This window comes from Heterocephalus glaber, unplaced genomic scaffold (assembly GCF_053883595.1).
Source record: "Heterocephalus glaber isolate CG9 unplaced genomic scaffold, H.glaber_assembly_v1.0 deba00001547, whole genome shotgun sequence".
NCBI lineage: Eukaryota > Metazoa > Chordata > Mammalia > Rodentia > Bathyergidae > Heterocephalus > Heterocephalus glaber.
Window position 1 is genome coordinate 3,228,861 of NW_028258340.1, and position 13,287 is coordinate 3,242,147.

General features: G+C 37.1%; 1 pseudogene; it reads right to left on the reverse strand.

The window, feature by feature from the left end:
• Nucleotides 1–2,592: 2,592 nt before the first annotated feature.
• On the reverse strand, nt 2,593–9,283 carry LOC101724329 (ZZ-type zinc finger-containing protein 3 pseudogene; annotated as a pseudogene).
• Between the last annotated feature and the right edge of the window lie 4,004 nt (nt 9,284–13,287).

Below are 13,287 nucleotides of genomic sequence, written 5' to 3' on the forward strand. Positions count from 1 at the left end.
ACCTGCTATTTAGTAGACACTTAGTAGAAGGTACTAATTATTATTACTGAAAGGTTAGGAATACTTCTACTGTAGGTAGAGCTACCCCCTTAGATGAAAGACTTCATGATAGCTTTGAGAAGAATATTGATCCAAGAATTCTTTTAAAAATAGTTTATTTAGTACCAACATTATTTATTTATATTACCAAAATTATTTATTACCAAAATTACCATATTATTTATACCAGTATACCCGAGACAGGCTAACTGGATTAAAAGATTAGCTTAGTTTACAGTTTTGGAACTAAAATTCTGCCCCTCTGGTGAGATCCTAATGTCAAATGGCACCATTGCAGCTACCTTACCTACAGGAAGAAGATGTTACAACTCTAAACAGGAAGCTAGAAAGCAGTACAAAGATTTGTCCAGCTCTTATAATAATTCACTCAAGGGTCCTATGAGAGCTACCTTAATCTCTTCCACAAGCAGCACCCCCAATGACCTAAGTGCCTTCTATTAGGCCCCAGTTTTTAAAGGTCTCACCACCTCTCAGCATGGCCATACTAGGACCAAGCTCGCTGCACATATAAACCCTTGAGAAACACTCTCAAATCATACCCAAACTATAGCAGTACTATTTATTACAGCTTGTGGAAATTTCAGTAATCATTACATAATCACATTAGTATATGACTGCATTAGATACATATAAAATGGCAAAAGAAAAACTCTTGCAGCTTCATTAGGATTTACTGGGTAAGAAATAGATTTTTAAAACTCATGGAGAAGTAGCAGTTTTAAAAATAGTGATACATTATGCAATAACAATTCTCTTTTTTTCCTTTGTTAAAGCATCCAGTTCTTATCCAGTTTTTTCAATGTCTCGGAAATGCTTATTGCAACAATGAAAATCTGATGTGTATGGATTTAATACTGAATATTCACAAGCAAAATAACAAAATAAATTATGCAGAGACAAAATAAACTATTATCAATGAATAGCCCTAGTCTGATATGGATTTTTAGTCTTGATAACAACTTTGTACTTGCAAAGCCACAATTTGTGTGTAAACTTCACATTTGCATTATTAGGGTTGCAATGAGCTACACTAGGGACATATTTATGTTAACATTATTTTGGCAGGCCTTTCCACCGCTCACAGCAGAATGAATCCATCGGGTGCAACAAGCAATTAAAAGCAAGGGGGTAGAATCCAACAAAAAGAAAAAGTCATAAACTTCATCTCCCTAATGAGTGTATAATTCAATCTTGTTATTATACTGATTAGTATTTTTCTGATTCTAGTGTTGCACACCTTTCCTTGTGCTGTACTGGCTTTTTATCATCTTCTTGTGTCTACTTTTTAATTGGGTTGTCTATTAATAAGCTGTAAGAGTTCTTCATATATTCTGATCATAGGTTATATGCATTATAAATATGGTCTGTTTAAGGACTACTTTTCATTTTCTTTTCTTTTTTTAAATATAAACAGAGAGTACCCACATAGTTTATTTCTCACAGTTCTCCTGACAAAGGAACATTATTCAAGAACGTACTGTATACACAGATAAGAAGAAACATACAAAATGTTTTAAATGATGCACAACAAAATCCAGCAGTATAGAAGAATGCATGTGAACTCTTGCTCACTGAGGAGACTAAATTTAATCACTTGTTTAAATAGTAATAAAAATACAATCTTTTATGAATCTTGTTCAGATTACAAAAGAGGGAAATTATTACCATTATATATGATGTTTATATTAGGCAGTTTTCTTTGATGAGTTGTATGGACAACTCCAAATACAGAAGCAGAAGTCTGTATATTTTAAAGGAATTAATAATGTTGTGAATTAGAGACTTTACACAGTTACTACCACTGGCACTTTTCACCATAGTTTGTACACATCACATGATCATCTTATAGAACATTACATTTAAAAATATATCTGAGTGACAATTTTATAACATTCACACACCATGAGCTGATTAAGAAGCAATGCTGCAGTTGCCTCCTGTAGTGCTTTGCTGTTGATAACAAGGGCAATTCATTGCAGTTAAAAGAAATTAGGTATCAATATGGTTAAGCAGCTCCGATTTACTAAAGGCCATCAATGACCAGCACTGGACAGTGAGTTCTTTTAGAGCATAGATCCTAGAAGCAAACACCATCATTGGTTAAAATTTTGTCTAAAGAAGTCAGTTTCTGTGCTGAAAACTATTTTCACAAAACTGAAAGCTACTAAAGTGTTTGAATATAAATACTTTGCCTTCTTGTTATCGTATTTATGACCAAGTTCTCTGAAACCTTTGGGATTTACTCTCACATGAATATGTGCTCTCTCGTCTGTCTCACCCACTAAGATCATCATCTCCAGGATTCAAGGCAGCAAGGAGATTCACCAGGAAACCCTCTGCTCACCAGGATGCTTGGCTGCTGAACAGGGATAGAGAGCCACACTGTGCAGAGTTGGGCTGGACGAGAACACTCGGGAAGCGCTCATGCTGTGAGTGTCATTCGGGGAAAGCAGAGGACCTTTCCAAACTGTGCACATCACCAACACTGACACCATTGCTATGTGTCGAAGAGGACTCGTGAGGGATGCGCTCGCTCTGCCATGTCATCTATTCACTAGAAAGTAGTTTGGGTCCAGGTAATTATAACTGGTGCCCTGGGACACACAGTAGTCTCTGTCTAAGAATGTCTCTGACCTATAAGCAGGCTTTAGTTGGTGATCTTCCTTGTGAATATCTGTTTCATGTAGGCAGTCCAAACAAGAATCACAGAAATCCAAAGACATCTTGGGGACAATCCTGGCAGTGCCACCGAACACCCTGGATAGGTTCCATGCCACAGTTATCACACTTGAAGCCCACGTGCTGTACAAATCTACTTTCAGCTTGCATTTGCTGAAGTTTCTGCTTTTTAACTTTTTAAATTGTAATAGTTCTTTATATTCAGGTAAATTCCTATACATGATTGGAATAATTTCTTCATCCGATGCCTCCTCGGCCGGAGCGCCCCTGCGGCTGTGGAAGCAGGACCGGTCGTTGTCCTCGTCCATGTACACTGGCGGTTCATGCAAAGTCATGAAAGTGGAAGGTTTAAAGAGATGCTTATTAAGGGGGTGCTGTCGTCTGCTTGTCGAAGACTTTTTGGAATATATATACAGGTTTGGTGTTCTGCCCGGAACTAGGATACCAGCTTTAGTTAGCTTTATGAAATACTTCTGTACTCGGCTAGCAACCTGTCTCGCGGTCCTATTGCCCAGCTCGTCTGTAATCTTCTGCCAGAGCCGAGACTCTACCCGCTCCGGAGGGTACTTCAGGAGCAGCTATTCGAGCTTTTTCTGCTCTTCCACCATCCACAGCTGGTTAAACGTCTCCGGTTTGGTGTCGTCACACAGCCGGCCTCTTATCATCTGAGGACGGCTGTGGGAGCCTTCTGGACCATCACTCAAGGGCAGCACAGAGTACGAAAGGGACTCTCCGTCCTTCTTAGGGACCACAGGGCTTTTTGGTGTAGCAGGTAAACCTTTATCAAAAACTAACTTAACTCTCCTAGTATGCCTTTTACGGTTTTTAAACTCTCTTTCAAAGTTCCCAAGGCTATTGGTATATTGGTCCCATACAATCTCAGGCAACTGAACAACTCTCTGTGGATATGGAAGCCCTATATCAGCCTTCGTCTGGAGTTTCTCCACAAATCCGATGGGGTTTCTGAGTGCTTCCCTCTGGTGCTTGTCTAAGCTCTAGAGGTCCTGGACTGCTTGGGAGCGCTGAGCCTCAAGGACAGCAATGGTCTGCAGCAGTCTCTGATAAGGCTGAGTCCTACCAGTATTAAGACAGACAAGTTCCTGCAGACATGTTTCTTAGGGCCTTTTAGGAAGTGTTTCACCTAGTATCTGATTCCCAAGTGTCTGTATTTATCCATCATCATTGATACCGTCCATGTTACACTGAGATTTCAGGTGTTAATTATTTATATGGTTGTACTAGCACAACTTGGAATCTGGTCCAAAGAGCTGTGGGTCCCAGGCCCCCAGAACCCCAGGCTCTGCCAACCAGGACAACTGCTCTGCCAACAAGGTCCCCACTTTTCATTTTCTTAATGATGTCATTTAAAGTTCTAAATTTTGATGGAATCTCATTTATCAATTTTTTTCTTTTATACATCATTTTTTTTATACTCTAGGATTCTTGCCTACCCTAAATTAATAAATATTTTCCCTTATAATTTCTTCTTAAAGTTTTATAGTTTTAGTCTTTCATAGGTTCATAGATCCTTTCAAGTTATTTTTATGTATGGAAATAAAGGGTTGAAGTTAATTTTTATATACAGATAGCAGGTATTCTAGTGCCATTTGCTGAAAACACTATCTTTTCCTCTGCTCTTAAATTGAGTTTATGTTCTACAAAATGTTAATGTTAAATAATCTTTCAAAACTCAGTGGACCATATATGTGTGGTTCTATTTCTTGGTTCTGTTTTATTCCAATGATCTATATGTCTTTCCTTACACCAACACTGCCTTGATTACTGTAGCTTTAGAGGAAGCCTTAAAATTAGGTACTGTCTTCCAATAGTGTTTTCTTTTTCTTTTTACTTTTCTAGGTCCTTTGTATGCCTACATAACTTTTAAATTTCAATATCCAATTCTTCATTTATAGCAAGGATACATAGACCCCTGAATTTTTATACATACCTGTGTTTTCTAATCCTGCTAAATTCAATTACCATTTCTAGGGGCTCCTAGAGATTTCTTAGTATTTTCTCTGTAGATGATCATTTCATCTACATATAAAGATTTTACTTCTACCCTGACAATTCTATCCTAATTATGTCATTTTATTGCCAGACTAATTTGGTTTGGGCCTGTATTTCAAAGTTTAATGGACAGATGAGGAGTAGGCATATCTGCCCTTGTTCCCCACCTTAGGGAGAAAGCATTGAATCTTCTCCATTCATATAAGGCATTTTTCCTGGAAGTATGGAGTCCATGTCTTTAATCTGTTGAGAAGGTTCTGTTCTACTTCTAGTCTCCTGATAGCTTTTAGCATGAACAGCTGTAGAATTTAGTCCAATTCTTTTTCTCCAACCACTGACAGGATCATATGGCTTTTTCTTTCTGCTTTAAATGTTTGATATAATTTATCAGTTAAAATGTATATGAGCCTGTTGTTGTCATATAGGTAGGTTTTCAAGCTAGGAATATACTTTCTTCAATACATGCTATTCAAATTTGATATTTCCCCCAGAGGCAGTTTCATTAATTTGTCTTCCAAGGTACTTCTCAGAAGTTGTCCAATTTATTTCAAAAAACATTTTTGTAATATGCTTTCTATATCCTTTTAAATTCTGTAAAATCTGTGGTAATGTCTTCTAGATCTTGATATTGTAATTTTAAAAATATATAATTGATATTGTGTAATAGGAAGAAAAGGTCTAAAGGAGTAGGGGAAGTGGGAGAGTTAGAGGAAAGGAGATAACGGAAAAGAAAAGTATGAGAAAAGGAAAAAAATGGAAACAAAGTCTTTGCAAACGGGGAAAGGTGGAGGGGCTGAAGGGAGGGCAGGGGAAGGGAAAAAAAGTAAGAACCAAGGTAATCATGTAAAGGCACAAGATCCCAATGATGAATGTAACTGTATTTTATACCTAAAATGTACCAATAAACTTAATGGAAATAAAAGATTATTTTGACAAATTTATTTGCCTTAAAGCAAATAAGTAATATCAAGGCAAAATTGTAAAGTTAATAAAGATAATTAGGTTCATTGTTTTTCTGGAAGAAAATATACTGTTCAGTTGTTGAAATGCCCTGGCTGCTCCTACTCCTTTCTTTGGGCTCTAGGTTATTCTTTCTACTTGCATAACTATAGGAGTTAGAAAAAAAAGGCCCTTTAAAATGTGATTTATTCCTAAATTCATTTTCCAATATCTGCATGGTGACTCATCTATATACAATGACCTTGTAGAAGTCATGTAATAGGAGCTGTAGAAATTTTATTTAAGTTGATAAAAATATTAAAGAGTCCATGTATAACTCAAAGTAACCTTGACTTTCTGCTTGTTGCAAAAACTAATTTTGTTTTTAGGTTTTCTTTTTTTCTGTTCTGGTTTTGTTTTGTTTTCATGAATGACATTGGCTAAAATTTAAAATAATAATATGAACAAAATATTTTTAAATATCCATTAAAGAAAATTATCATTTTATGTCACCAACCAGAGCTCTCAAGTAGTCTGAAATATATTTCTTTTTTACCATTAAGTTTATTGGTACATTTTATGAATACAATACAGTTACATTCATCATTGGGATCTTGTACTTTTACATGATGTATCTTGGTTCTTATTTTTTCCCCATTCCCCACCCTCCCTTTCCCCCTGCACCCTTCCCTATTTACAAAGACTTTGTGAGTTTTTTTATAAAATGGAGTATTACTCAACCATAAAGAATGAGAAACTAGAGATATTTATAGCTAAGTGGATCCACATTGAGGCCTTATTCTTAAGTGAAATAAATAGGACACACATGTGTAAATACCAAATAGTTTCTCTGGTGTGAAAAACTGAAAGGGTAAATAAGGATCAAAATGTATAATTGATATTGTGAAATAGGAAGAAAATGTCTAAAGGAGTAAGGAAAATGGGAGGGGTAGGGGAAAGGAAAGAAGGGAAAAGAAAAAATATGAGAAAAGAAAAAAATGGATCCAAGAATTCTTAAAACAAGCAAACAAACAAAATATGTTATTTGCCTCAGGTCAACAAGTTGAAACTGGATTGTTTTAGCTATTTATCAAACTCATGAAATGGTTTAGCTTGGAGTAAATATTTGTGTCAAAAAAGGGAGGTGGATATCTTCCATAAAGTATGTAATATAGAATGAGGAGTAGGGGGAAGAGAAATACACAGGCATGAAATGAAAGAGTATTCCTTAGATGTGATAGAGAGGAAATTGGTTTAATATAAGCACTTCTCTCATAAGCTACTACATTCTTTTCTTAAATCAGTGTATATATATTTATATATAATGCATGTACATATATACTTATTCCTAAACCTATATATATATATATATATATGCATAATGAATGTACAAATGCTTTCAGCAAATATGTCCTTATATTACTGCAGAGTAAATAATCATGACAGACATAAACTATAATGAAAATTTCATGTATAAATAGTTAAAATACTTAGGAAATACCCACATTATACATTGTGCAATGGATACTGAGATATATACACATAATGACTAAAGATAGAGATTAAACAAAGTTCTCACAAGAGAAAGAATAAGTTGCATCATGAACTATACTTCTGTTTAAGCTTTCCCTCAGGGGTGGGGATTTAGCTCAGTGGTTCTGCCACCTGCCTTGCAAGTGCAAGGTCCCTAGTTCGATCCTTTGTACCAACAAAAAAAGAAAAAGAAAAGTGCTCTCTCTTAGGGTTTTAATTTTTCTAAAATTATTGCCTTCAACATTGTTGCACTGGATATCTTTCACATACCTTAATGATATCTTGGGTGGATTCCAAAGCATTCTTGCTACTTGTAAAACTCAGTTTAATCTGGTTAATGGTATGCATGATGAAATATTTATGGGTAAAGTGTACCAATGTATCCATAACAGATGACAGAGGATAGATAGAAGATAGATATGAGATAAAGCAAACATAGAAATACATTAAGTGTAGAGTCTAGGTGGTGAGTATATGGGTGTTCACTGCATAATCCTTCTCAATGTTTTGTTCATCTAAAAATGTTCTTAATAAAAAATTGGAAGAAAGAAAAGGCCCCATTCATACTCCAAATTAAAAAAAATCCACTCTCTTAAATCCTGCACTTGAAAATAAATTGATCTGCATGTGACTTCTATGGGCTGCTGAGATGTGAGGAACAACTGAGCTCCTAGCTTTCCTGACAGGCAGATTTCAAAATAGAGCTGGTGGCTTCTCTTCCTCTTGCAGCCAAATTGTGGTTAAGTATAACCATGAGAGTGAACAGTCTAATGTAGGCTTACAGTGAAGTGGGGAAAGAAGTAGATCTCTAGACCTGCCTAGGCTGAGCTTTCTGCAATGAAAGGCCCTTTGTTTAAAATGGGGGGATGATACTGAAGGAATTAAATACACCCACAGCATACCCATACCAGAAATACTCTGCCAAATAATATCGCAAATAAAATGCAATCTGGTAAAAAAACTAATCTTAAATATCTAGAGACAAATTTCTTTGACTAGTTTCTTTTTTGATGAAGATTATTTTTTTTCTATTATTGTGTGGAAAAGAAAGTTCTAGAATTTGAACTGTATACTGATTGACAAACATTTTTCAGGATATTGACCAAGGCTGGTCTCTTCAATGTGATGAAGTAGGCAAGTATTTTCTAAGGGCAAGTCTGCTCCACCTCCAGCTTCTTTTTTCTCTCTCTTTCCACATACCTACCTCTCAGTTCTTTTCCTATCAGCTGGAGCCTGTACTGCTTTCTCTCCTTAGGCCTGCCTTCCCCAAACCCTGGCCGTCTATTGCCTCTTTTCCTTCCATGCCCAGTTTCCTCATCTTTGTGTTTTCTATTTGGTGCTATCCATTAGAGAACCAAGTCAGCTTGTCGCTCTCTCCATTGTATGGTGCCAGTGATTGGGCTTTTACTCTGGTGTTTTATTACCTCATAAGGGCCTTTTGTGCATTGTGATACTGAGAATGGTTATTACACTTCTCTGCCACAATCTTTAACAGTCTGTAAAATGATCAATAACACTTAGTGGGTATATAACTGTGATGATTAATTCTATGTGCCAACTTGTCTAGGTTATGGTATGCAGTTATGGAGTTAAACAATCTAAACATTGTTGTGAATATTTTATGTGCACATAATTAACATTTATAATAAGTTGACTTTAAGTAAAGCTTAGCCTTGATAATGTGAGTGGCCCTATCCAATCAGTTGAAGGCCTTAAAACAGAACTAAATCTTCCCAAGAAGAAGGAATTCTGCTTCAAGACTGTAGCATAGAAACCCTGCTTGAACTCTCAGTCTGCTCTTTTGTTCTACATATTTCAGACTCAAGACTACAACATCAACTACAATCTGAGATTCCAACCTGCCTTATAAATTTCAGACTTGCCACAGTCATGTGAGCCAATTCCTCAAGGTTAATCTCTCTTCTCCTTTTTGGCTGCTTGGTATCTCCATTTCTTCCTTCTTTTGAGGAGCCTACCTTCGTGAAGTTCCTGAGAGAGGTGGGTATTTGCTCAGGCATAGGAACACAGACATATGAAACAATAATTTTTCAAACTCCATCATGGTCGCTACAATGGAAGCCCAAGACTCAGGTGTTTGCCCTCTGAGATCTCACCTCTGAAGCCAATAACAAATGCCAGCCATGACATTTTAGCCAGGGCTTCACAATCTGTGCTGAAGGGCCAGTGTGGTGGCTATGGTGGAGTTGCAAGTTGAGTAGCTCTGAGATCTGCCTCAGGGATTGGTAGAGCACCAATAATATTTTGGAGACCACCTGTGTGTCTGGCTGGGTCATGGAGACATGGCATTTGTTTTTATGTCCAATCCCTTTCCCCTTATGCTCTGATATTGTTGCCCTACTCTGTTTCCTGGCCACCATGAACTGTCTTCACTTTGCCATGCCCTTTTGCCATGATGTTTCTGTGTTGGAACCAGCTGATCATGGACTGAAGCCCCTTAAAATGGGAGCTAAACTAAACCTTTTCTCCTTTAAGCTGTGGGTGTCAGGTATTGTGTCCCAGCAATGGGAAAGCTGATTAATACAGAAAATTGATACCAAGAGTGGGGTCATCTGGCCATGTGGTTTAGAAGCCCTTGCAACTGGCTTGTAGGAGAGTTTTGGAAAGATTTAGAGAAGTGGGCTGGAGAAGTTTTAGAATGTTGTAAGCTGGTCTTGATGGGTGATTTTGGTGGAAGCTCAGAAAATCAGAATGCTGATGGAAATGTGAACAGTAAATGTAAGGCTCAGAAGGTTTCAGTTGTGAACAAGAACTCCATGGGCATTTGAACTAGAGGCCATGTGTGCTACACTTTGGCAGAAAATTTGTCTATATTTTGTGCATGTCTTGAGAGTTTGAAGGAGACTGAGATTAAGCCAGCCAATTATGGACAAAATCCCCCAAAACTAGGAGCCAAATTAAATTTCTTCTTTTAGCTGTGGGTGTTGGATATTGTGTCTAACAATGAGAAAGCTAATACAACCAAGTACAAAAAAAATTCAATCTGTTGGAGACTGATACTTTTACAAGAAACAATAAGAAGGGAATCAGTACAAAATAAACAAAAGGTCATTAAAAGTTACAAATCCCAATTTTCTATTATTGAGTTCTCAAAGAAAATTACTCTCAAAATACTACAAACTTCTAAATGCTTATTTGCAACTTCTGTACCGGTTATAGATTGGTAATATTTTGGAGACCACCTGTGAGGTACAGTGGTATAGGCTTCATTCTTGAGAGAAATGAGCAGGAATGTAATGCTCAACAGCAGGGTAGTAGTTAAAGTATCATAACTAGAGCCTTCCTATCATATCAGTTGGCTACTTTATGGCTGCTGATCTTCTCCTGCTGCAGTTTGGGTTTTAAGTGTACCCTGAAGGACTATGTGTTAAGGGCTTTGTCCCTAGAGTGGTGCTATTGGGAGGTGGTAGAACCTTTAAGATGTGGGGTGTTAATAGTTTGGGTCTAGATGTCCCCCCAAAGCCTCATGTGGTCATAGGCCTGATCTAGAGTATGTGAAGATGGAATTGACTCATGATGCAATGCTAGGTTCAAAGGCACTAGGATTAAGGGTGTGAGTGCTACCAGCCCTAAGTAGTCTGCATAAGATAAAAGGGGCAGGGAAACACTGTTAACTCTCTTGTTGCCTTTGCTGCCTTGTATGTACCATGTTGTTTCTGTCCTGCCATGCCTGTTTGCCATCCCTGCCTTGGAGCCAGCTCATTATGGACTGAAACCTCTACAAACTGCAAGCCAAATAAACCCCTTCCCCTCTAACTTTGGGTGTTGTCTCAACAATGAGAGAAAAGTAACTAATATATGGGGCTTTGTGGTAGGTCTTCAGGTCATTGGGGTGTGCCTGCAAATGGGATTGTGGGACCCTGACCTTTGTATTCCTCTTTTGCTTCTTTGCCCTGAGGTTAGCAGGTTTGCTTTGCACACATTTCCCACTGTTGTCATCCAGCACCACAACTGGGGGTCTATAAGCAATCTGTCAGCCTCATCAAAGATTTAAACCTCTACCAACATAAGCCAAAGTAAGAATTTCCTCTTTATAAATTGATTGTTTTGGTATTTCTTTATAGTGATAGAAAGCTAACTAACACAATCCACTTCATCTGATTTTGTCTGTTCTCCAGCTTTTTTTGTGGATATTGATTCACTGAACTAATATCTTTCCAACAAAAAACATTCTCATGAAAATTTCCCACAACTATCATAGATGGTCTGTAGCCAAGAACTCTGACAAGCACAAATAATTTTTCTGTGAGGTTTCTGAGAAGATTGTGGGAATAAAGTATTTATGAAGAGCTCAGATCCATACAGAAGCTCATTAAGTAATGTGTCAGACAGATTCAGTGGTGACTGCCAATTATTTCCACCATCTTGTGTCCATACTTTTAAGCAGTTATATCTCCTTGAGTGTGATTAGGACCTGTGACTTGCTTCCAATCAATGGGTCATCATAAAGGTGATGAGGTACCACTCTTATGATGCAGTGTATTATATAGAATTCTCCTTGCTGCCGTTATGTGTGAAATCCACATAGCAAAGTATTGGGAGAGAGGTTTGCCTCTAGGACCTGAGAGAGGCCTCCAGACTGCAGTCACGTCATCAAAAAGCCTCCAGCTCTCAGTCCTACACTCACAAGGATATGAATTCTGCAAAAAAGATCTCAGGGAGATTGGGGGTGGATCTTTCCTTGGTGGAGCCTCTGCTGAGAACTCATTCCTGAGAAATACCTTGAATGCAGCCAGAGAGAAATGTGAAGCAGCCTATCTTGCTCAAGTGAGCCAGTACTCCTGATCTATGGAAATAGTGTGATCATAAATGTGCATTGTTTAAGCTGTTAAGTTTGTAGTAATTTGTTATGCAGCAATATGTAACTAATACAGGTATCAATGATCTTTATTATAACTTCTTGAAGAAATAATTGTGAAATAGTCCCAGCAACTAGGGTGTACTTGACTAAAAATGAGTGCCCCCATCATTGCCACCCAGTACAAAATTTTGCAATTAGAGGATGAATGACACCTTTCAAAGAAGTAATGAAGACACCAATCCAAGAATGAAATTCTTGTGGAATATCTTTTTAAATTTTAAAATTAAGTGGAACTTGGTAAAACTATCTTAGAAAGCTGTTTTAATGCATGCTAAAGCTAAACATATGGCTAACCTATGAGCTTATAGTTCCACTCTTGGTTATATACCCAAACCAAGTAAATGTTCATTTCTTTGAAAAGATATGTACAAAAATATTCAATGCATCACTATTAACAACTTCAACCTAGAAAATGCTTGAATGACTGTCAACAGCAGAATAGATAAATTGTGTTATATTTTCACAATGTATACAGCAATGGACATGAATGACTGTCAACTGCACCCAGTGATATGGATGGATATCATAAAGATAATATTGAGCAAAATAAGCAAGACAGTAAACACATTGCATGATTCCATTTGTATACATTTAAATGAAGGTATATTAATTACTCTTGAAGGAGTAGTATCTGGAAGGGGCACAAGAGTGGCCTCTGGGGTGTTGATAATGCTCTTTTTCTTGACCTGGATGATGGCTCAGTGAATGTCTTCCACTTTAAAATTCATTAAATTATACTCCTATAATATTTGTACATTTCTGTGTGCACATTACACTTTAATGTAATGGAGTATAATATTTTAAAGTGAATGTGAATGAATGTGAAGGTTGAGTTTCATTTTGAAATAAATGTATGTTGGTTTAAATATACAGAGAACATGTTACTTTCCAAATCTTCAAGTAAAATAGATTATCAAGAAAGATGTATTATCTTTCTTCTGCATTTCTGTGTCATCTGTAGCTTATTTCAAGGGCTCCACATACCTTGGTTGAGAAACAAAACCTTGATCCTAAGAGATGAAGTTTTAATGTTGACATCAAGAATGATACAGAGTGGTCTAGAGATGTTGGGACTCATTTCCAGTTTCTTCCTTTTAACTATATCACAGAGTTAACTTATGATTGTTTCCACTACCCTGGGGTCAGATTTTCCCTGGTTATGGCATACATACCAGTCTCTGATAGAC